At 42.5% G+C, this 22,523-nt stretch overlaps 1 protein-coding gene and 1 long non-coding RNA gene across 2 annotated transcripts in view; one reads left to right on the top strand and one right to left on the bottom strand.

Moving 5' to 3' along the window:
- LOC141021803 (uncharacterized) overlaps positions 1-22,523 on the top strand; it is a 303,418-nt gene that overhangs the window by 110,409 nt on the left and 170,486 nt on the right. The window lies entirely within an intron of this gene.
- On the bottom strand, positions 14,964-18,465 carry LOC109758860 (uncharacterized). Its single transcript, XR_002231916.4, has 6 exons — positions 17,912-18,465; positions 17,535-17,672; positions 16,672-16,751; positions 15,707-15,868; positions 15,495-15,591; positions 14,964-15,395 (listed from the first exon to the last, which is right to left on the bottom strand). It is a non-coding gene; the product is annotated as an uncharacterized lncRNA (long non-coding RNA).

Here is a 22,523-nt window from a genome sequence, read left to right as displayed (position 1 = left end):
TCAGGATATTCTTGACCGCTGTCCAGTGTTCCATGCCGGGATTACTTTGGTACCTTCCTACCAAACTTACGGCAAGGTTTACATCAGGTCTGGTACACAGCATGGCATACATAATAGACCCTATGGCCGAGGCATAGGGGATGACACTCATCTTTTCTCTATCTTCTGCCGTGGTCGGGCATTGAGCCGTGCTCAATTGCACACCTTGCAATATAGGTAAGAACCCCTTCTTGGACTGATCCATATTGAACTTCTTCAATATCTTGTCAAGGTACGTACTTTGTGAAAGACCAATGAGGCGTCTTGATCTATCTCTATAGATCTTGATGCCTAATATATAAGCAGCTTCTCCAAGGTCCTTCATTGAAAAACACTTGTTCAAGTAGGCCTTTATGCTTCCCAAGAATTCTATATCATTTCCCATCAACAATATGTCATCCACATATAATATGAGAAATGCTACAGAGATCCCACTCACTTTCTTGTAAACACAGGCTTCTCCATAAGTCTGTGTAAACCCAAACGCTTTGATCATCTCATCAAATCGAATGTTCCAACTCCGAGATGCTTGCACCAGCCCATAGATGGAGCGCTGGAGCTTGCATACCTTGTTAGCGTTCTTAGGATCGACAAAACCTTCCGGCTGCATCATATACAATTCTTCCTTAAGAAAGCCGTTAAGGAATGCCGTTTTGACGTCCATCTGCCATATCTCATAATCATAGTATGCGGCAATTGCTAACATGATTCGGACGGACTTCAGCTTCGCTACGGGTGAGAAAGTCTCCTCGTAGTCAACCCCTTGAACTTGTCGATAACCCTTAGCGACAAGTCGAGCTTTATAGATGGTCACATTACCATCCGCGTCTGTCTTCTTCTTAAAGATCCATTTATTTTCTATGGCTCGCCGATCATCGGGCAAGTCAGTCAAAGTCCATACTTCATTTTCATGCATGGATCCTATCTCAGATTTCATGGCTTCTAGCCATTTGTCGGAATCTGGGCCCGCCATTGCTTCTTCATAGTTCGAAGGTTCACCATTGTCCAACAACATGATTTCCATGACAGGGTTGCCGTACCACTCTGGTGCGGAACGTGTCCTTGTGGACCTACGAAGTTCAGTACTAACTTGATCCGAAGTACCTTGATCATCATCATTAGCTTCCTCTCTAGTCAGTGCAGGCACCACAGGAACATCTTCCTGAGCTGCGCTACTTTTCGGTTCAAGAGGTAGTACTTCATCAAGTTCCACTTTCCTCCCACTTACTTCTTTCGAGAGAAACTCTTTCTCCAGAAAGGACCTATTCTTGGCAACGAAGATCTTGCCTTCGGATCTGAGGTAGAAGGTATACCCAATGGTTTCCTTAGGGTATCCTATGAAGACGCATTTTTCCGACTTGGGTTCGAGCTTTTCAGGTTGAAGTTTCTTGACATAAGCATCGCATCCCCAAACTTTAAGAAACGACAGCTTAGGTTTCTTCCCAAACCATAATTCATACGGTGTCTTCTCAACGGATTTCGACGGAGCCCTATTTAAAGTGAATGCGGCAGTCTCTAAAGCATAGCCCCAAAATGAGAGCGGCAGATCGGTAAGAGACATCATAGATCGCACCATATCCAATAGAGTGCGATTACGACGTTCGGACACACCATTTCGCTGAGGTGTTCCAGGCGGCGTGAGTTGTGAAACTATTCCACATTTCCTTAAGTGTGTGCCAAATTCGTGACTCAAATATTCCCCTCCACGATCTGATCGTAAGAACTTTATTTTCCTGTCACGTTGATTCTCAACCTCACTCTGAAATTCCTTGAACTTTTCAAAGGTCTCAGACTTGTGTTTCATTAGGTAGACATACCCATATCTACTCAAGTCATCTGTGAGAGTGAGAACATAACGATAGCCACCGCGAGCCTCAACACTCATTGGACCGCACACATCAGTATGTATGATTTCCAATAAGTTGGTTGCTCGCTCCATTGTTCTGGAGAACGGAGTCTTAGTCATCTTACCCATGAGGCATGGTTCGCACGTGTCAAATGATTCGTAATCAAGAGACTCTAAAAGTCCATCAGCATGGAGCTTCTTCATGCGCTTGACACCAATGTGACCAAGACGGCAGTGCCACAAGTATGTGGGACTATCATTATCAACCTTACATCTTTTGGTATTCACACTATGAATATGTGTAACACTACGTTCGAGATTCATTAAGCATAAACCATTAACCAGCGGGGCATGACCATATAACATATCTCTCATATAAATAGAACAACCATTATTCTCGGATTTAAATGAGTAGCCATCTCGAATTAAACGAGATCCTGATACAATGTTCATGCTCAAAGCTGGCACTAAATAACAATTATTGAGGTTTAAAACTAATCCCGTAGGTAAATGTAGAGGTAGCGTGCCGACGGCGATCACATCGACCTTGGAACCATTCCCGACGCGCATCGTCACCTCGTCCTTTGCCAGTCTCCGTTTATTCCGCAGCTCCTGCTTTGAGTTACAAATATGAGCAACCGCACCGGTATCAAATACCCAGGAGCTACTACGAGTGCTGGTAAGGTACACATCAATAACATGTATATCACATATACCTTTGGTGTTGCCGACCTTCTTGTCCGCTAAGTACTTGGGGCAGTTCCGCTTCCAGTGACCACTTCCCTTGCAATAAAAGCACTCAGTCTCAGGCTTGGGTCCATTCTTTGGCTTCTTCCCAGCAACTGGCTTACCGGGCACGGCAACTCCCTTGCCGTCCTTCTTGAAGTTCTTCTTACCCTTGCCTTTCTTGAACTTAGTGGTTTTATTCACCATCAACACTTGATGTTCCTTTTTGATCTCCACCTCCGCTGATTTCAGCATTGAATATACCTCAGGAATGGTCTTTTCCATCCCCTGCATATTGAAGTTCATCACAAAGCTCTTGTAGCTCGGTGGAAGCGACTGAAGGATTCTGTCAATGACCGCGTCATCCGGGAGATTAACTCCCAGCTGAGACAAGCGGTTGTGTAACCCAGACATTTTGAGTATGTGCTCACTGACAGAACTATTTTCCTCCATCTTACAACTGAAGAACTTGTCGGAGACTTCATATCTCTCGACCCGGGCATGAGCTTGGAAAACCATTTTCAGCTCTTCGAACATCTCATATGCTCTGTGTTGCTCAAAACGCTTTTGGAGCCCCGGTTCTAAGCTGTAAAGCATGCCGCACTGAACGAGGGAGTAATCATCAGCACGCTGCTGCCAAGCGTTCATAACGTCTTGGTTCTCTGGGATGGGTGCGTCACCTAGAGGTGCTTCTAGGACATAATCTTTCTTGGCAGCTATGAGGATGATCCTCAGGTTCCGGACCCAGTCCGTATAGTTGCTGCCATCATCTTTCAGCTTGGTTTTCTCTAGGAACGCGTTGAAGTTGAGGGCAACATTAGCGTGGGCCATTTGATCTACAAGACATATTGTAAAGATTTTAGACTAAGTTCATGATAATTAAGTTCATCTAATCAAATTATTCAATGAACTCCCACTCAGATAGACATCCCTCTAGTCATCTAAGTGAAACATGATCCGAGTCAACTAGGCCGTGTCCGATCATCACGTGAGACGGACTAGTCAACATCGGTGAACATCTTCATGTTGATCGTATCTTCTATACGACTCATGCTCGACCTTTCGGTCTTCCGTGTTCCGAGGCCATGTCTGTACATGCTAGGCTCGTCAAGTCAACCTAAGTGCATTGCGTGTGTAAATCTGGCTTACACCCGTTGTATTCGAACGTTAGAATCTATCACACCCGATCATCACGTGGTGCTTTGAAACAACGAACCTTCGCAACGGTGCACAGTTAGGGGGGAACACTTTCTTGAAATTATTGCGAGGGATCATCTTATTTAAGCTACCGTCGTTCTAAGCAAATAAGATGTGAAACATGATAAACATCACATGCAATCAAATAGTGACATGATATGGCCAATATCATTTTGCTCCTTTTGATCTCCATCATCGTGTCTTCATGAAGTTGTCACGCCAACGATTACTTCTACTTCTATGGCTAACGTGTTTAGCAATAAAGTAAAGTAGTTTACATGGCGTTGTTCAATGACACGCAGGTCATACAAAAATAAAGACAACTCCTATGGCTCCTGCCGGTTGTCATACTCATCGACATGCAAGTCGTGATTCCTATTACAAGAACATGATCAATCTCATACATCACATATATTTCATTCATCACATCCTTTTGGCCATATCACATCACAAGGCATATGCTGCAAAAACAAGTTAGACGTCCTCTAATTGTTGTTGCAAGTTTTTACGTGGCTGCTATAGGTTTCTTAGCAAGAACGTTTCTTACCTACGCCAAAACCACAACGTGATATGCCAATTTCTATTTACCCTTCATAAGGACCCTTTTCATCGAATCCGTTCCGACTAAAGTGGGAGAGACAGACACCCGCTAGCCACCTTATGCAACTAGTGCATGTCAGTCGGTGGAACCTGTCTCACGTAAGCGTACGTGTAAGGTCGGTCCAGGCCGCTTCATCCCATGATGCCGCCGAAACAAGATAAGACTAGTAGTGGCAAGAAAATTGACAACATCTACGCCCACAACAAGTTTGTGTTCTACTCGTTCATAGAAACTACGCATAAACCTGGCTCTAATACCACTGTTGGGGATCGTTGCAGAAATTAAAATTTTCTACGCATCACCAAGAACAATCTATGGAGTCTTCTAGCAACGAGAGGGAAAAGAGTGCATCTACATACCCTTGTAGATCGCGAGCGGAAGCGTTCAAGTGAACGGGGTTGATGGAGTCGTACTCGTCGTGATCCAAATCACCGATGACCGAGCGCCGAACGGACGGCACCTCCGCGTTCAACACACGTACGGAGCAGCGATGTCTCCTCCTTCTTGATCCAGCAAGGGGGGAGGAGAGGTTGATGGAGATCCAGCAGCACGACGGCGTGGTGGTGGAAGTAGCGGGATTCCAACAGGGCTTCGCCAAGTGCTGCGGGAGGAGGGAGATGTGTCACGGGAAGGAGAGGGAGGCGCCAGGGCTTGGGTGCGGCTGCCCTCCCTCCCCCCTCTTTAAATAGGGGTCCAGGGGGGTGCCGGCCCCCAGAGATCCCATCTCAAGGGGGGTGGCGGCCAAGGGGGGGGGACTTGCCCCCCAAGTCAAGTGGGGCGCCACCCACCCCTAGGGTTTCCAACCCTAGGCGCAGGGGAGGCCCAAGGGGGCGCACCAGCCCACCAGGGGCTGGTTCCCTTCCCCACTTCAGCCCATGGGGCCCTCCGGGATAGGTGGCCCCACCCGGTGGACCCCCGGGACCCTTCCGGTGGTCCCGGTACAATACCGGTGACCCCCGAAACTTTCCCGGTGGCCGAAACTGGACTTCCTATATATAATTCTTCACCTCCAGACCATTCCGGAACTCCTCGCGACGTCCGGGATCTCATCCGGGACTCCGAACAACTTTCGGGTTACCACATACTAGTATCTCTACAACCCTAGCGTCACCGAACCTTAAGTGTGTAGACCCTACGGGTTCGGGAGACATGCAGACATGACCGAGACGACTCTCCGGTCATTAACCAACAGCGGGATCTGGATACCCATGTTGGCTCCCACATGTTCCACGATGATCTCATCGGATGAACCACGAAGTCGAGGATTCAATCAATCCCGTATACAATTCCCTTTGTCAATCGGTACGTTACTTGCCCGAGATTCGATCGTCGGTATCCCAATACCTTGTTCAATCTCGTTACCGGCAAGTCACTTTACTCGTACCGTAATGCATGATCCCGTGAACAAACACTTGGTCACATTGAGCTCATTATGATGATGCATTACCGAGTGGGCCCAGAGATACCTCTCCGTCATATGGAGTGACAAATCCCAGTCTCGATTCGTGCCAACCCAACAGACACTTTCGAAGATACCCGTAGTGCACCTTTATAGCCACCCAGTTACGTTGTGACGTTTGGCACACCCAAAGCGCTCCTATGGTATCCAGGAGTTGCACAATCTCATGGTCTAAGGAAATGATACTTGACATTTGGAAAAGCTCTAGCAAACGAACTACACGATCTTGTGCTATGCTTAGGATTGGGTCTTGTCCATCACATCATTCTCCTAATGATGTGATCCCGTTATCAATGACATCCAATGTCCATAGTCAGGAAACCATGACTATCTGTTGATCAACGAGCTAGTCAACTAGAGGCTCACTAGGGACATGTTGTGGTCTATGTATTCACACATGTATTGCGATTTCCAGATAACACAATTATAGCATGAACAATAGACAATTATCATGAACAAGGAAATATAATAATAACCATTTTATTATTGCCTCTAGGGCATATTTCCAACACCATCATGCCTTGTGGTGACGACACAGTGGAACTCTCAATGAAAGCACCAATGTCGGTGTCAAAACCGGCAGATCTCGGGTAGGGGGTCCCGAACTGTGCGTCTAAGGCGGATGGTAACAGGAGGCAGGGGACACAATGTTTACCCAGGTTCGGGCCCTCTCGATGGAGGTAATACCCTACTTCCTGCTTGATTGATCTTGATGATATGAGTATTACAAGAGTTGATCTACCACGAGATCGTAGAGGCTAAACCCTAGAAGCTAGCCTATGGTATGATTGTTGTTGTCCTACGGACCAAACCCTCCGGTTTATATAGACACCAGAGGGGGCTAGGGTTACACAGAGTCGGTTACAAGGGAGGAGATCTACATATCCATATTGCCAAGCTTGCCTTCCACGCCAAAGAGAGTCCCATCCGGACATGGGACGAAGTCTTCAATCTTGTATCTTCATAGTCCAACAGTCCGGCTAAAGTATATAGTCCGGCTGTCCGAGGACCCCCTAATCCAGGACTCCCTCGGGTACAGCATGCATATAGTGTCCTAGAGTGCATCTACTCTATTGCAATGCCTTGTGCTTCGCCTACTGAGCATGCATGTAAATATGGCATGCTTTCCTGTTTTTCAGTACCTATTCCATTAATGATAACATGTTTTCAAATTCAAGTATTGTCATTCTACTCTATCGCAATGCCATCTGCTTAGTTTGGACATCATGCTTCTCAATATCTTATGCATTGTTATTCATCAGGATGTACTTCATCTGTCTACCATACCATGTTCTTTTTTACATTGAAGTGCTGTTCTAGTGGTCTCTTGCAATGCCATTTTAGTTTCCCAATCATACACACATATGTTGCCTTAGTGTTTTTCTGTAATGTATTCTGCTAGCATATAGTTTTACATTCAAGTAGTGTTTTTTACACTGTTGTCCTGTCGTATCCCTAGCTCTTACATCATACTCCCTCCATCCGGATTACATGTCGCAAAAATGGATAAAACTAGATGTATCTAGAACTAAAATACTCCTAGACCCATCCATTATTTCCGGATGGAGGGAATACATGTCAATATGTCATGCCTTTCTATTCTTCGGTACCTATTCCATCTCTACTGTAGCATGTTTTATAATTGAAGCACCATTCTTCTATATAAGGCATGCAAGGGGAAGACGGCTATGTTAGAATCTGAAGGGTTACAACCAGGTCTTTGCAAAAGATCCAAACGCCAGGAGATAATAAACCAACTCCAGTTTTCATAGATACTGCTCCAGCACGGAGAAACCCAACTCCCACTGATAATAAGCAGATTCCAGTGGCCAAAGAACTAGTCCTCTCCAGTCCAGCAAAAATATGTCAACTCCATTCTAAGAAGCGTGTGCGTATCCTCGCATCATGAAATTTTATAGCATTCTGATCATATTTTCTAAATGTTTCTTACCCATCTCTCTTTTAGAAAATAAGGTTAAACGATAGAAGATTCCCTCCATTGGGATCGTATTCGAGGAAAGTATCTTGCGTGAATTCTCTGTGCTCCAATGCTGATGTAAGTACCTGCTATATATCACAATATTTTTACATCAGCATGTATTTTGTTAATCGGTGTGAATCCAACCTTTATCTGATCTAAATTCAGTTGTAGCAAAATGTTAAAGGCGACAATGTTGATTTTTGTAAGGAAAACTGCCTGGTAGTTTTGCATACTGAGCTGCATGAGTGTACTATCTCATATCATGCACATTACTGAATTGTAGTGCTGCTCTGGTTGCCCATTCATTCATTGTGTCAATGTTGCTTTCGTATTACCTTACCTGGCTGATGATAGATGTGCCATATTGTGTTAATTTGGTGTAGGCTGGTGTGGTCTGGTTGCCCAAACGTTCGTTGTGTCAATGTTGCTTTCCTATTATCTGACCTGGCCAATGATAGCAATGCTAGTGTTTTAATTTGGTGCAAGCTGCTGAAGATAAGAAGACAAACTCCGAAAATAGCAAGGCAACCCCATTGTTTCTTTCCAATAAATCTAGGCCAGGTAATATGGCAATAACTCATGATTAATCTGTTCGGTTCCCCTCCTAATTTATGTTATGATGCAGTGGTCGAGACACTCTCCACTATCAATAATACAAGCCTGCCAAAATCGCCATCTGAATCTGTTCAGTTTCCTCTGTCTCGAATGCAACGGAAAAAATGTATGTTTGTGAACCAATTAATGGCTGAAGCAATGATGGAAATGGTGGTGGAATCAGAGCTGCACATTCGTGCGCAACAACAACTGATCAATGTTTTCATAGACAGTGTAGCAAAGCAGCAAGAACTTGCCCACATGCTTATGGGCGTCATCCGCGTTGAGGTTGCAGATTGTGATGTTGTAGATCGTTAGGTTCTGTACATTTATTTGCACTGGCATCAATCTTTGATTGCCCAGTGGATGTAATTTCCTGTAATATATGCTGGATGTGCAACGTTTTTCCTGTATATCGTACCTTTGCCTGATCGGTTTTGGTCCTGTGCATAATTGCTCGTCGTAATGGGCTCAAATTATCTAATTGGGCCTAAAGACATGTACGAACTTTAGTGGGCCCATTAAGTTAATGGGTCGTTACCAGGCCGAAAGATAATGGTCAACCCTCTTACCTCCTAGGTCGTTAACAGGCCGACATCAAAGCGGGCAACAGGTGGGCACATTTGATTTCATGGGCCGCTAACTGGCCGTTACTAAGGTCAGGCTACATATGGCCCAACTATACTGTGGGCCTTTAGCAGGCCGAAAGAGACAGCGGGCTCGTACTGGACCATGAAGAGCATGGGCCGCTAAGAGGCCGAAAGTCAGGTCGTACTATAAATGGCCCAACTGTGTTGTGGGCCTTTAGCAGGCCAAAAGAGAAACCGGGCTAGTATTGGACCATGAAGAGCATGGGCCGTTAAAGGCCAAAACTCAGGCCCGACTACAAATGGCCCAAATAATTTATGGGCCGTTGCTACCTCTTGAGCACTGCGTTGGTTTTCCCTTGAAGAGGAAAGGGTGATGCAGCAAAGTAGCATAAGTATTTCCCTCAGTTTTTGAGAACCAAGGTATCAATCCAGCAGGAGGCTACACACGAGTCCCTCGCACCTACACAAACAAATAAATCCTCGCAACCAACGTGATAAGGGGTTGTCAATCCCTACACGATCACTTACGAGAGTGAGATCTGATAGATATGATAAGATGCAAAATAAAATAAAAGGCAACGGAAATAGCTAAGTGTTGGAAGATTAATATGATGGTAAATAGACCCGGGGGCCATAGGTTTCACTAGTGGCTTCTCTCGAGAGCATAAGTATTTACGGTGGGTGAACAAATTAATGTTGAGCAATTGACAGAATTGAGCATAGTTATGAGTATATCTAGGCATGATCATGTATATAGGCATCACGTCTGAAACAAGTAGACCGACTCCTGCCTGCATCCTCAACTATTACTCCACACATCGACCGCTATCCAGCATGCATCTAGAGTATTAAGTTCATAAGAACAGAGTAACGCTTTAAGCAAGATGACATGATGTAGAGGGATAAACTCATGCAATATGATATAAACCCCATCTTGTTATCCTCGATGGCAAGAATACAATACGTGCCTTGCTGCCCCTACTGTCATTGGGAAAGGACACTGCAAGATTGAACCCAAAGCTAAGCACTTCTCCCATTGCAAGAAAGATCAATCTAGTAGGCCAAACCAAACCGATAATTCGAAGAGACTTGCAAAGATAACCAATCATACATAAAAGAATTCAGAAGATTCAAATATTGTTCATAGATAAACTTGATCATAAACCCACAATTCATCGGTCTCAACAAACACACCGCAAAAGAAGATTACCTCGAATAGATCTCAACAAGAGAGGGGGAGAACATTGTATTGAGATCCAAAAAGAGAGATGAAGCCATCTAGCTAATAACTATGGACCCGAAGGTCTGAGGTAAACTACTCACACTTCATCGGAGAGGCTATGGTGTTGATGTAGAAGCCCTCCGTGATCGATGCCCCCTCCGGCGGAGCTCCGGAACAGGCTCCAAGATGGGATCTCATGGGTACAGAAGGTTGTGGCGGTGGAATTAGGTTTTTGGCTCCGTCTCTGATCGTTTGGGGGTACGTAGGTATATATAGGAGGAAGGAGTACGTCGTTGGAGCAACATGGGGCCCACGAGGGTGGAGGGCACGCCCAGGGGGGTAGGGCGCCCCCTACCTCATGGCTTCCTGGTAGCTTTCTTGACGTAGGGTCCAAGTCCTCTGGATCATGTTCGTTTCAAAAATCACGTTCCCGAAGGTTTCATTCCGTTTGGACTCCGTTTGATATTCTTTTTCTGCGAAACTCTGAAATAGGCAAAAAACAGCAATTCTGGGCTGGGCCTCCGGTTAATAGGTTAGTCCCAAAAATAATATAGAAGTGTATAATAAAGCCCAATAATGTCCAAAATAGAAGATAATATAGCATGGAGCAATCAAAAATTATAGATACGTTGGAGATGTATCAAGCATCCCCAAGCTTAATTCCTGCTCGTCCTCGAGTAGGCAAATGATAAAAACAGAATTTTTGATGTGGAATGCTACTTGGCATAATTTCAATGTAATTCTTCTTAATTGTGGTATGAATATTCAGATCCAAAAGACTCAAGATAAAAGTTCAATATTGACATAAAAATAATAATACTTCAAGCATACTAACTAAGCAATTATGTCCTCTCAAATAACATGGCCAAAGAAAGTTCATAACTACAAAATCATATAGTTTAGTCATGCTCCATTTTTGTCACACAAGAATGCTCTCATCATGCACAACCCCGATGACAAGCCAAGCAATTGTTTCATACTTAGGAATCTCAAACTTTTTCAACCTTCATGCAATACATGAGCGTGAGCCATGGATATAGCACTATGGGTGGAATAGAATATAATGATGGGGGTTATGTGGAGAAGACAAAAAAGGAGAAAGTCTCACATCAACGAGGCTAATCAATAAGCTATGGAGATGCCCATCGATTGATGTTAATGCAAGGAGTAGGGATTGCCATGCAACGGATGCACTAGAGCTATAAATATATGAAAGCTCAACAAAAGAAACTAAGTGGGTGTGCATCCAACTTGCTTGCTCACGAAGACCTAGGGCACTTGAGGAGGCCCATTGTTGGAATATACAAGCCAAGTTCTATAATGAAAAATTCCCACTAGTATATGAAAGTGACAAAACAAGAGACTCTCTATCATGAAGATTATTGTGCTACTTTGAAGCACAAGTGTGGTAAAAGGATAGTAACATTGTCCTTTCTCTCTTTTTCTCTCATTTTTTTGGGCCTTCTCTTTTTTTATGGCATTTCTCTCACTTAGGACAATGCTCTAGAAAATGATGATCATCACACTTCTATTTATTATAACTCAATGATTACAACTCGATACTAGAACAAAGTATGACTCTATATGAATGCCTCCGGCGGTGTACCGGGATATGCAATGAACCAAGAGTGACATGTATGAAAGAATTATGAACGGTGGCTTTGCCACAAATACTATGTCAACTACATGATCATGCAAAGCAATATGACAATGATGAACGTGTCATGATAAACGGAACGGTGGAAAGTTGCATGGCAATATATCTTGGAATGGCTATGGAAGTGCCATAATAGGTAGGTATGGTGGCTGTTTTGAGGAAGATATAAGGAGGTTTATGTGTGAAAGAGCGTATCATATCATGGGGTTTGGATGCACCGGCGAAGTTTACACCAACTCTCAATGTGAGAAAGGGCAATGCACGGTACCGAAGAGGCTAGCAATGATGGAAAGGTGAGAGTGCGTATAATCCATGGACTCAACATTAGTCATAAAGAAATCACATACTTATTGCAAAAATCTACAAGTTATCAAAAACCAAGCACTAAGTGCATGCTCCTAGGGGGGTAGATTGGTAGGAAAAGACCATCGCTCGTCCCCGACCGCCACTCATAAGGAGGACAATCAAAGAACACCTCATGTTTCAAATTTGTTACATAACGTTTACCATACGTGCATGCTACGGGACTTGCAAACTTCAACACAAGTATTTCTCAAATTCACAACTACTCAACTAGCACAACTTTAATATCACTACCTCCATGTCTCAAAACAATCATCAAGCATCAAACTTCTCTTAGTATTCAAAACACTCATAAGAAAGTTTTACTATTGTTGAATACCAAGCATACTAGTAGAATGCCCGTGCGTTGCCACGGGCTCTTGAAATATTTTGCAAGAGTTATATAAAGATAATGCATGTTAAATTTCACATCTAGAGACAATATAACACAGACACAATTGTATAATAATTGAAGTCCACTTCACTTACAATGTAATTTGATAACAAAACAGAAAATTGACGAAGTATACATATAAAGCGATGATCCAACTAAAAATCTATTACAAATTATTTATCTCACCATGCAAGCATACCACCTCAGCATAGAATTATGGATGGAATAAGTCCCACATTAACATGCAACCATGCATGAAGAAAGAACCACCACAACATTCAACCATGCATTGACAAATGTTTTCCATTCTACTATTCTACTTATATTAAATAAATATTTTTCTCTACATAATAAAATAACAAGTCATATGGTATCAAACACAAATTTTCATCAATAGGTTCCCGCCGCACTGTCTGGGGTATCCTCTAGTTGAAAAAAAGTGATTCACTCTCTCACCGCACAACACACTCCAAAGCACATCGCTCATAGTGACATCTCATTCCCTAGGTTACCCCCCACCCCCACCCCCCACACACCATCACAACCTCTCTCCACCACGGCTTCTCACTGCCAGTGTGTTGCCATGGAATAATGGAATAACAAAGTGATCAAATAATTTAAACTGTGTGTCGAATATGAAGACGTCTTTCCATTCACGTAGTGACAAATCATTGCCAGAATACAGAGTGGCATCCCCCCCCCCAACTGTGCCCTCCATCTTCATGCTTGCCGCCGTGCCTGGTCACTATTTCAAAATCTTATACTTCCACACATTATAACTTTTCAATGATTTAAAAGATTCTTTTGATATTTTTTGGTAGTGATTAGTCAGTTGAGCTTTCGCTCTATTCTTATTTTATTGTTTAGCAAAGTTTTCATTCCCTTCATTCACCCTTGCTCTAGCATTATTGACAGTTCAAAAGTCGTACCATTGCAGACCCTCTTTCTTAAACTTTAGACAATACCTGAAATGGCCCCCGTGTAATACGAGAAATGACATATTGTATGTTTCTCACCATTCTTGAGAGATGGCATGTATTACAAATATTGAAAGATGCACATAGTGCAACATCAAAATTTGTGTTATTCGACTACGGCAAATATAACATTTCTCTAACCACAAACAAGCAGTGAAAACCAAATAATGCCTGCATTCAAAACTACAAGGCATAATTTGAATGTAAAAATGCATACTTTGCATATAATTAGTCAAATAATTTGTAGTTTACATCACATAAAATAGACATATTTAGATTGTATTCAAGCTCACTTCATATGATTATGATTTATAACCACCGACTAATTTCCGTGGGTTGCCACGGAATAAAAATATATTGAATATTTTGATTAAACAATTATATTAATAAAAAATTAGTTAAACACGGTGACATATAGTTTTCATTCCTATAGTGATAAATACTGATTGTTTTTTTTCGAGCAAACTGGCAGAGGTAGGGGGAGAATAGGGTGAAGGAGAGAGGGGAGGGGAGAGGTAGCATACGTTGCTGATCTGATGCCCTGATGCACGTATCTGGAGTTCAAGCACGAGCTGAACCTTGAGAGAAAAGGGGGCTGGCAGGAGGAGGGAAAAGGGGTCAAGCAAGGAGGGGATCGTGGCGGGGGTGGAGGGAAGGTGGTGCGGAGGCTGGAGCTTATGTCGTTGGGTGGTTGCCGGTGAGGTACGCGGCTAATTTCCCGCGCCATGGCCGCCTCTCTCTGTCTCTCTCCCACTCACTCCCTCTCTTCACCTCTGAACATATCTTTTCCTTTCCCGCCCGATCCCCGTTTCCTTCCCACACATGGTCGACACCCGCGCGCGCCAATTTTCCTATTCCTAGGCACGGGAGACCAAAGCCACCCATCCATGGCGTCCCGATTTAGACATTGCGATGAATATCACGTCACATGGATGACATGGGGATGCCATGTGCATATGGCGGACGTCACATGCCAAAAATATGGACGCCATGATATAATGTTGTGGCGCGGACGTTACATGGATATCATCACTATAACCGATGCCATAAAAACATTGGTGATATTTATCATTATATAAATAAGTATGTGACATTTCTGTCATAGCAAAGAGGCGCTTTTCGCTATAAAATATGCAAACATACAATCCTTTTTTTCTGATCTTAAGAAAAGTAATAATTCACTATCTCGCTCGATCACCAGACGGCACAACACTCACCCTAACATCTAATAACCTCGACCTACTCTCCTTTCCATGACATCGCTGCCACCACTGATGTCTTTCCTTTCTTAATTTGTATAGGATAAGAAAATAAAGTATCCATACTTACCAGTCATGATAAACTCCAATCAGGCCCATGTCATATATTACTCCAAGTGACCACAGTTTTTTTTTATCAGGAACAATATTCATAACCCACACAATATCAGACGCTATAGCAACCATCGGTCCTCCAAAGAATGCATTCATGTTGTTGACATTACGTCTGACTGTAACACCTAGCTTCATAGCAAGTGATCTCATGTAATATGATACTCTTTTGACCCACTTTTTGTATCTTTGCTCGAAACAAGTTTACACCATCATCCATAAGGAAGGCCCTAGCAGAAGGTGTAGACAGCCTAGAAACCCAAGCCGAACAAGCTTTATGCACATTCAAGTGCATGTAGGAGGGGTTATATGCCAACGGTTCCTATGTTGTAATCTTCCTTGTCGATCTCTTCATTATATGCTTTGTACGGATTTACTTCCCATGTATGAAGTACAACACCTGCCAATATTTATCACTGAAGTAAGTTCACTCACTCACACAAACTGATATATTCTGCTGCATACACATAAACAGTGGGCAAAGCGCGCAAGATCATACCTTCAGGACATGACTTGTGTTTGCTCCACATAGCCCTTGTGTATGTCTTGATCGCATGCCATTCAATGGCCAGGTTATCTCTCATTAGTGGCCTCCCCTGTAACAGTCAGATGCAAATCACTTAGTAAAGCTCAATAGTTCTACTAATAAAAATGATATTCAAATGCAACAGCAACTATGTATTTCTTTGATAAGAAAAAAAATCAATGTACAATTCTTATCATCTCCTCGTCATAGTTCTCATCATTGTAGCCTCATGTACTTCTTAACCCTTGTGCTCCGTGATGTACCATCAATTGTCCTCTGATTTAAGCAATTTATTAGACAAGGGCACTCACATCGGCAAGATCGTGTGTTCTCCACACCTGCTTTCCCTGCATGTTGTCAACATGGGAAAAATGCTCCTCAGAACTCAACTCACACACATCCCCACATGTCCAAAACTGAAATATGTCGCAATGAAATAAAACTCGCCACATATCCACAAACTATTTCCTAATTACATTTTGTCCTCTCAACATTTGACCCACTTTTCCATATCAGATCCCAAAACCTTGCATTTAAAAATTGATAGGACATAAGCATGTAGTGCAAGATTATGCTAACACCTTTCACTTAAAGGTGTAAATGGCTCAGGAATGGGTAAAAAACATGAATCCATGTCTCTTTAATTCCTGCCATTTGTTGTATCTGGTCAATCCCTCCATGCCAACAACAGAAATCTTTGAAACTAAACTGTATGATAAGTGAGTAACAGAAACCTATGAGTTTAGGTCCATCTGACATCTTTTAGTACGAAAGGTTCGTCTAAAATTGCTCCAAGCTACCAGCTTTCATTAGAATCAGGAATTCTAGATTGAGCTCTCACTATCCATGCACTTTCAGAATAGAGATGCAAGGAAAAACTAAATGACAGCAAGTATAGAAGGGTTTTTGGCATCATAAAGATAAATATGTTATGAAAAAAATGGAAACATCTTTTCCTTGTTTGGTTTGTGTAATTGCACAAAGATGGGATCAAAATGTTTATCCAGTCTTGGATGAACAGAAATCAAAGGAATAAATAACCTATTGGACAAATATGGCTCTAGACAGATGCACCTGATACAATCAAAAAATCATTTCTTTAATTTGCAGCTACACGCATGCAATGATGTCATTGTACAGAATGGATTACCTGTTGGCTTGTCTATTATCCATTCCTATGGCTGCGTGTCGGGACCACCGTCGGCGATGGAGCCACACACATCATGATCTCTGTATCAGGCAAATTAAAAAAATGCATTCAGAAGAAAGAATTAACTGGAGATCTAACTCATCAGAGCAAAGGAGCGCCCCATCAAATTGGTCATGAGTAGTCCAGGATGAACGCACTTCTCTACCTCGTCTGGAAATAAAAACCTTGTTGGTTACTTTTACAAGTCACCATATGAAGATACAAACTAATAAACATGGAATTGTCGCCTGGATTTTCTTTAGTTGAAAATTTAACGTGAAAGATCATTGTAGCTTAACCAACCGAAGTGCGTGAACCTCATGGTCATTGGCAAAGACGTGAGGGGCTTGTAACATGCAGGGGTTATGGCCTGGAAGGAACATTTTGTAATTTGTGCTTCTTGTTTGTACAGGTTTTCAGCTATAGTTTATCACCATTTAAAGAATAGAAAAATGACCAAGATCGAATCCTTTCCATGCCTCGCAATTTCTATGAATTGTAATTCTGTTCGTTTAAACGCCAAACACATTATCCATACAAAACTATGTGGATAAAAATTTCAATATGAACTGAAGTTCACAAAATTCAAATTCAGAACCTTTCTATGGCTGGCAATAGATAATCACGTAAAGCAAGGTAAGTAAGCATACACGTACAGAAAAGCCAGCCAACCTGATTACACTTCAGTTTAACATAAGTGGTCGTGTTAGCAAGGTCTAGTAAGTTATCTAGGTGTACACATACACAGTTTCACATCAAGTTGTTGACTTAGCTTTGTGTATAAATCAAGACACAAAATGAGAAAAACAAACAGAAAACTTTACCTGTACAGAAAATTCACAGGCCGTAGTTGGACAGACCAACTTGTGTCTTCCTCTGTTCCAAGATTCAAATATCGTCCTAGCCAACGAAGAACGAATCGCAACCCTCACCATTGCCCTCCGATCCACCGATGCTGGCCACTGCCATCACGATCACATCAATATAATATCTTATAACTGATGATTCATATGGTGCTAAGGATTGCATCTATGACATATATGAAAGCATGCTCCGTGATTTACAGTATTAATCTCAAAGAAGCCCGATGCTCTGTAATGTATACATGGTTTTTTGTGGATGAATGGTCCAAGTACACGACACTCTGTAATGTATATGCCTATTGTATTCATAAAATTTACCACTGATATGGATCACGTACCATGGCCACGTTACGTACTTCATCTGCGAGTAGACAGCCGAGGTGATGGTGCTCCTCCTCAACTCGCGGTGTTGAAGGGAGAGGGGGGCGAAGCCCGCGGCGACGGATCTTCTTGATGTAGAGGCAGTTGGGCTGAGCACGTAGTTGTTGTCACCGGCAGTGAGCACGTCGCCGTTGTCCCCAGGCTGGAGTTGAGCTTGAGGCCGCAGTGCTCGTCATCGTCGGGTCATGCTCCACCACTTCCCGGCCAAGATCCATCAAAGACGAGCTGCTCGGCACCTGCTGATGGTGATAGGGAGAGGATCGTGGCGCTGGTTGGCGGTAGAGGGAGATGAAGGGAAGGGACAAAGACGAGGGCGTCCAAGGGGATCCTCGCCCGATATGGAAGGGAGAGAAAGGTTTGGTGCAGCAGCTGGGTACAGAGGAGGGAGCTGACGCAGGAGAAGGGATCTGGATCTGAATCGGGAGAGTGGGAAGGGGAAACGAGAGATGGGGTCGGGACTCGGGAGTGGGGTTGACTTCCTTTGATGGCGGGGGATTTCCTTCGGTCGACTGTCGGCTTCCTTTGATCGATGTAACAAAACGAAACGACTACCGACTGAAGGCAGAGATCATGCGAAAGTTAGGATGTGGAATTGATTGCCATAAAACTGAAATTTATTAATTGATAACCCGCGATCGGTTCCTGCCCGTTGTAACTTAGGAAAATCTGAAAAGGTTAGGAAAGTTTGTATTATGAGAATAAAAAAAATTCCAACTCAAGTTTTTCTTGATAAGATTACATGAAAACATCAATGATATGTTTGGTAAGGCTTTATTTTGACTATAAGCATGAGGAGAATTTAGCACGGATTGTAAAAAAAAAATACAATCTATCAAAGAGCAATTATCATAATTAAATTTCTTAAAATCCAAAATAGTGGGTTCATTAATATCTAATATTTTGATCCCTTCAATCCCACTTTTATCAATTTTAGCATCAAGATCTAAAAACTCCGAATTTCTGGAACGCCTTCTAGGTAAAGGTGGATCATATTCAGTCCCATCATTATCAAGATTCATATTGCAAAACAAAGATTTAATAGGGGACACATCAATAACCTTTAGATCTTCACCTTTATTTTCAAAGTTTTCCCGTCTTAGCGGCCATCTTATTAACTAAGGTAGCCTGCTTATTCGATATTTCAGCTATTAACTTCTCAAGATGAGCAATTTGGGATCTCAAACCATCAAATTCTTTAGACATATCATCGAGCTCTTTATTCATATAACTCATAAAGCTTTTTTGCTCCTTAAGCTTGTTTCTAAAGAAATTATTATGCTCAAACTGTAAGACCATAAAACTCCAGACATTGCCTTCGATCTCTTCCAATCTTTTAAGGTGAAGATCACCAAATTTAGGCAGAGCCATTGTGACAAACAAGCAACCCAACACACGAGCAAACAAGAAGCAAGCGAAAAAGAGGCGAACGAAAAAGAGAGGGCGAATAAAACAGCAAGGGTGAAGTGGGGGAGAGGAAAACGAGAGGCAAATGGCAAATAATGTAATACGGAAGATAAGGGTTTGTGATGGGTACTTGCTATGTTGACTTTTGCGTAGACCTCCCCGGCAACGGCGCCAGAAATCCTTCTTGCTACCTCTTGAGCACTGCGTTGGTTTCCCTTGAAGAGAAAAGGGTGATACAGCAAAATAGCGTAAGTATTTCCCTCAGTTTTTAAGAACCAAGGTATAAATCCAGTAGGAGGCTACACACGAGTCCCTCGCACCTACACAAACAAATAAATCCTCGCAACCAACACGATAAGGGGTTGTCAATCCCTACACGGTCACTTACGAGAGTGACATCTGATAGATATGATAAGATAATATTTTTGGTATTTTTGTGATAAAGATGCAAAATAAAATAAAAGGCAACGGATATTGCTAAGTGTTGGAAGACTAATATGATGGAAAATAGACCCGGGGTCCATAGGTTTCACTAGTGGCTTCTCTCGAGAGCATAAGTATTTACGGTGGGTGAACAAATTACTGTTGAGCAATTGACAGAATTGAGCATTGTTATGAGTATATCTAGGCATGATCATGTATATAGGCATCACGTCCGAAACAAGTAGACCGACTCCTGCCTGCATCTACTACTATTACTCCACACATCGACCGCTATCCAGCATGCATCTAGAGTATTAAGTTCATAAGAACAGAGTAACGCTTTAAGCAAGATGACATGATGTAGAGGGATAAACTCATGCAATATGACATAAACCCCATCTTGTTATCCTCGATGGCAAGAATACAATACGTGCCTTGCTGCCCCTACTGTCACTAGGAAAGGACACCGCAAGATTGAACCCAAAGCTAAGCACTTCTCCCATTGCAAAAAAGATCAATCTAGTAGGCCAAACCAAACTGATAATTCGAAAAGACTTGCAAAGATAACCAATCATACATAAAAGAATTCAGAAGATTCGAATATTGTTCATAGATAAACTTGATCATAAACCCACAATTCATCGGTCTCAACAAACACACCGCAAAAAAAGATTACATCGAATAGATCTCCACAAGAGAGGGGGAGAACATTGTATTGAGATCCAAAAAGAGAGAAGAAGTCATCTAGCTATTAACTATGGACCCGAAGGTCTGAGGTAAACTACTCACACTTCATCGGGGAGGCTATGGTGTTGATGTAGAAGCCCTCCGTGATCGATGCCCCCTCCGGCGGAGCTCCGGAACAGGCCCCAAGATGGGATCTCACGGGTACAGAAGGTTGCGGTAGTGGAATTAGGTTTTTGGCTCCGTCTCTGATCGTTTGGGGGTACGTAGGTATATATAGGAGGAAGGAGTACGTCGTTGGAGCAACATGGGGCCCACGAGGGTGGAGGGCGCGCCCAGGGGGGTAGGCGCCCCCTACCTTGTTGCTTCTTGGTAGCTTTCTTGACGTAGGGTCCAAGTCCTCTGGATCATGTTCGTTCCAAAAATCACGTTCCCGAAGGTTTCATTCCGTTTGGACTCCGTTTGATATTCTTTTTCTATGAAACTCTGAAATAGGGAAAAAACAGCAATTCTGGGCTGGGCCTCCAGTTAATAGGTTAGTCCCAAAAATAATATAAAAGTTTATAATAAAGCCCAATAAGGTCCAAAATAGAAGATAATATAGCATGGAGCAATCAAAAATTATAGATACGTTGGAGACATATCAAGCATCCCCAAGCTTAATTCCTGCTCGTCCTCGAGTAGGTAAAGATAAAAACAGAATTTTTGATGTGGAATGCTACTTGTTATAATTTTAATGTAATTCTTCTTAATTGTGGTATGAATATTCAGATCCGAAAGACTCAAGATAAGAGTTCAATATTGACATAAAAATAATAATACTTCAAGCATACTAACTAAGCAATTATGTCCTCTCAAAATAACATGGCCAAAGAAAGTTCATCCCTACAAAATCATATAGTTTAGTCATGCTCCATTTTTGTCACACAAGAATGCTCTCATCATGCACAACCCCGATGACAAGCCAAGCAATTGTTTCATACTTTAGTAATCTCAAACTTTTTCAACTTTCACGCAATACATGGCGTGAGCCATGGATATAGCACTATGGGTGGAATAGAATATAATGATGGGGGTTATGTGGAGAAGACAAAAAAAGGAGAAAGTCTCAGATCAACGAGGCTAATCAATGAGCTATGGAGATGCCCATGGATTGATGTTAATGCAAGGAGTAGGGATTGCCATGCAACGGATGCACTAGAGCTATAATTATATGAAAGCTCAACAAAAGAAACTAAGTGGGTGTGCATCCAACTTGCTTGCTCACAAAGACCTAGGGCACTTGAGGAGGCCCATTGTTGGAATATACAAGCCAAGTTCTATAATGAAAAATTCCCACTAGTATATGAAAGTGACAAAACAAGAGACTCTCTATCATGAAGATTATTGTGCTACTTTGAAGCACAAGTGTGGTAAAAGGATAGTAACATTGTCCTTTCTCTCTTTTTCTCTCATTTTTTTGGGCCTTCTCTTTTTTTATGGCCTTTCTCTCTCTCTTTTTTATTCCTCACTTGGGACAATGATCTAGAAAATGATGATCATCACACTTCTATTTATTTACAACTCAATGATTACAACTCGATACTAGAACAAAGTATGACTCTATATGAATGCCTCCAGCGGTGTACCGGGATATGCAATGAACCAAGAGCGACATGTATGAAAGAATTATGAACGGTGGCTTTGCCACAAATACTATGTCAACTACATGATCATGCAAAGCAATATGACAATGATGAACGTGTCATGATAAACGGAACGGTGGAAAGTTGCATGGCAATATATATTGGAATGACTATGGAAATGCCATAATAGGTAGGTATGGTGGCTGTTTTGAGGAAGATATAAGGAGTTTTATGTGTGAAAGAGTGTATCATATCACGGGGTTTGGATGCACCGGCGAAGTTTGCACCAACTCTCAATGTGAGAAAGGGCAATGCACGGTACCGAAGAGGCTAGCAATGATGGAAAGGTGAGAGTGCGTATAATCCATGGACTCAACATTAGTCATAAAGAAATCACATACTTATTGCAAAAATCTACAAGTTATCAAAAACC

Source organism: Aegilops tauschii, chromosome 4 (genome assembly GCF_002575655.3).
Source record: "Aegilops tauschii subsp. strangulata cultivar AL8/78 chromosome 4, Aet v6.0, whole genome shotgun sequence".
Taxonomy (NCBI): Eukaryota; Viridiplantae; Streptophyta; class Magnoliopsida; order Poales; family Poaceae; genus Aegilops; species Aegilops tauschii.
The sequence above is the reverse complement of the archived record's forward strand: the minus strand, read 5'-3'. Positions and strand labels throughout refer to the sequence as shown.